This window comes from Amphimedon queenslandica, unplaced genomic scaffold, assembly GCF_000090795.2.
Source record: "Amphimedon queenslandica unplaced genomic scaffold, v1.1 AMPQUscaffold_11560, whole genome shotgun sequence".
Taxonomy (NCBI): domain Eukaryota; kingdom Metazoa; phylum Porifera; class Demospongiae; order Haplosclerida; family Niphatidae; genus Amphimedon; species Amphimedon queenslandica.
The window spans coordinates 1-3,797 of record NW_003548198.1 but is presented as its reverse complement, the minus strand read 5'-3'; the positions used below and the strand labels follow the sequence as shown (position 1 = coordinate 3,797).

The 3,797-nt window shown below is 35.8% G+C and overlaps 1 long non-coding RNA gene across 1 annotated transcript; it reads right to left on the bottom strand.

The window, feature by feature from the left end:
• Positions 1 to 656: 656 nt before the first annotated feature.
• On the bottom strand, positions 657 to 1,576 carry LOC109589187 (uncharacterized). The gene is made up of 3 exons (XR_002188577.1): positions 1,339 to 1,576; positions 843 to 991; positions 657 to 782 (listed from the first exon to the last, which is right to left on the bottom strand). It is a non-coding gene; the product is annotated as an uncharacterized LOC109589187 (long non-coding RNA).
• Positions 1,577 to 3,797: the final 2,221 nt, after the last annotated feature.

The window sequence follows — 3,797 nt, the reverse complement described above, 5'->3', positions numbered from 1 at the left end:
AATTTTTATTACATTTTTTGATACATATTGATGTCCTTATGCTACGTAGCAAGTTTGAGCTAATTCTGACTTCAATTTTTCGAGTTATGGCCATTTAAAAAATGAGCCAAAATCTAAAAAATACCCAAGGCTATATATAGCACATGGTTTTTTTCAAAAAATGGCTCCAAAATCACCAGAAATTTTTATTAAATTTATGATACATATTGATGTCCTTATGCTGTGTAGAAAGTTTGAGCTAATTCCGACTTCAATTTTTTGAGTTACGGCCATTTTATGAAAACACCAAAATTTTGAAAAATACCCAAGGCTATAACACATGGTTTTTTCCAGAAAATGGCTCCGAAATCACCAAAAATTTTTATTACATTTTCTGATACATACTGATGTCCATATGCTGTGTAGAAAGTTTGAGCTGATTCTGACTTCAATTTTTCAAGTTACGGCCATTTTAAAAAAATGAGCCAAAATCTAAAAAATATCCAAGGCTATAGCACATGGTTTTTTTTCCAAAAAAATGGCTCCAAAATTACCCCAAATTTTTATTACATTTTCTAATACATATTGACATCCTTGTGCTGTGTAGCAAGTTTGAGCTGATTCCGAGTAAAAATTTCTGCGTTACAGCCATTTGAAAAAATATTGCAATACCCATGTACATACACGTGTGATTGATGATTAATGGAAACTACATGTAACTTTAAACCTTTGGAAGCTTCATCCCAGCCCTATAGCTTATCATTTCTATTCTTCCAATATACTCAAAAATGTGGGCACAAGATCTAAATAAATAAGTAAATACCATTATTACTATTATTACTATTATTATTATTATTTCTTACTCGAGGACATCAAAGAAAGCTGATATTTCATTGCTACCATTGTAAGCTCTACCCCCAGCCCCTCCTACTGGTGACCCTATTGGAGAGAGAGTAGGTCCTTGTAAGGAACAGGAGCATCAACACAATCCTGCCACATTGGATGAGAACATCTAGTGAAGAGAATAAATAAACAAAATAAATAAATAAACAAAATTTAAAACATGCATAAGGAAACTGTGTTACAGATCAAACTGTTTGAAATATACAAAATTATGTACATGTACATGTAATACATGTATGTAGTATTACAGTAATCATTGTTAAATCTAGAAATAAATTTTGAGGGACCGATCTAGCAAAAATTGGAAACTTAAGGACCCCTAGGGCTAAATATGAGATACCAAAAGCTGAAAAATGAGAGATTTCTGGAGACTTAGACCAAATATGAGAGACCAAAAGTCTCCTAAACTCCCTCTAGATCTAACAGTGATTATAAGTTATCATTATTGGAGCTTACTGATATTCAAATCTTTAACGACAAATAGAAAGCATATCAATAAATCCCTCATCTCCTGAAGGCTAAAACTACATGCATTAATAGAAACAGGAGCAACAGGAGAGGAGCTGGAACATTAGGATCAGGAGAGGAGCTGGTACATTAGGACCAGGAGAGGAGCTGGTACATTAGGATCAGGAGAGGAGCTGGTACATTAGGATCAGGAGAGAGGGAGAGAGAGAGAGGAGGTTGAGATACCTCACCACCTGGAGACTGATCATCACCAGTAACATTAAGAGGATTAATAGCCTTATATACCAGGGGCCGTCCCGTAATAGGGCGGCTGATTTCTGATAGTGAAGGAGGACCAGTTCCTTCATCAGTATTAGGGGATTCTGAGTCACTGGGCGGAATTAAGGGTGGAGCAGTCCCAGGAGTAGGGAGGAGAGGGACAGAGGGGGTAAGGGGAGGATGTCCCTCTCTTTGTGCAGTTTTGATGAGTGTCTGAGGATTATTGTCAGTAGGGGGAAGAATAGTAGCCCACTGATCCTTTCCTTCTCTTCCTACAAAAGTTAATAGAAAATAATGATAATAAAAAATCATAGTATGTACATGTACATGTATGAGGTTAATGAAATTACATTGTACTGCTGTATAAACATACATGTACATGTACAGCTTCAACTGTTAACTACAAGAGAAGGAGAAGAGAGTACAACCCACCATAGGCTTTTCCAAATAAGTGAGTATAAAAAGGAGAATTACTATAGACAGTTGCCTAATCCATATACATGTACATGTATATATATATAGAATAATCTACACAACCAAGAATTATCATCTCTGATACAGGCCTCTACCCAGGCTGCCCAAAATCCATGATACAGGAATGTATCAAGCCTGATCCTGATTGATATCACTTATGATTCAAAGTAAAATTCTTGGCTGTGTATACAATTCTTGAATGGGTTAACTTATAAACTTAGCCCTGTCTTAAACTACACGTATCAATATAAACAATTAAACATTTCAAACAATGTAAACAAGCAAGGATATACATGCAGGGGCGGATCTAGGGGTGGGCCAGGGTGGGCCAGGCCCACCCAAAAACTTTGTGCAGTACTTTAAAATCAACTTTTTCATGTGGATGACTATGTAAACTGTGAAGCATGACTATGCAAACAATTTTTAAACCACAAAGGAGCTCATTTTAACAGTTTTAATCTTCAAAGTTTTGACTCTGAATGCTGGCCTTGTTGGCCACACCCACTAATTACCACACCCAAATCATCAAGGCCCACCCAAGAATATAATCCTAGATCCACCACTGTATACATGTAGGACAATCAGTAGTAGTAACAGTTAATGAAGTTAACTCCACATGCTGCAATTGTTCTAGTGTCAACTGTAAACCACAACAAAGAACAGGATGACTTAGAGAGGGCAACCCATTAGACTTTTTACAAATAACTGAGTATAAAACGAGAGGGACCTGCAATGTAAAGACATTCAAAGGCAAATGTGCAATGTCAATAACTTAAAATTTTTGAATGGGTTAGCTCAACCCTGTCTTAAACTTTTAATATAAAGATTAAGGAATTAATAGTGCTTGATGATATTCAAAACATTGAAATGATACAATATCATACAATAATTGCCCAAAAATTAAGATATTTCTATTATCCATAAGTTATTAAGCCATGCCCATTACCTTTAATGTTACTAAAACAGCTCAATAAAGCTTTTACTGAGAACAATTATTATCAAAAAGCATTATATTAACCTTCTTTGGCCTCCATATACATGTACATGTACTTCAGCTACTTCATCTGCCTTCCAAAAAGTATAGTTACAAAATAAGTTATAGCCATTTTAAGAAAACGCCAAAATTGTGAAAATACCCCGGCAAGGCCTTGGTTTTTTCAAAAAATGGCTCCAAAATTCCCCCCAAATTTTTATTACACTTTCTGATGTATATTGATGACTTTATGCTATGTAGAAAGTTTGAGACAATTCTGACAAATATTTATCAAGTCATGAGCATTTTTCCAAAATTGCATGTACATGTACATGTACCACCAATTCCACATCAAGGCAAGGTTTCATATATGACACATGTATTTGGCCCGATTTGCTCCAAATTTTAGTAACTAATAGCAAAATTATTTCACAGATACTTTTTTTTTAATGATTATATAACCCTGCTCACGTGACTGCCACGTTGGCCTTAAAAATTTGCTCACTCCGGTAAGGTTCTTCTTCGTAGCTCTGGTGCAAATTAGTGTGTTTTCACGTCCATGGACAAGTTCTTAAAGCTGTTTGATGATGAGCCCACTCATTTGCACTTATCTTGTCACTCTTATCTACCTTCGTCTCCTTTGACAGACGGATCGTCTGCAGCCTCGGTCATCTCTCTCAGCAGTAAGTTTTTTACAGATTCTAAGTTTATCTACATGCACTCCAGGACATTGGTCCAATGA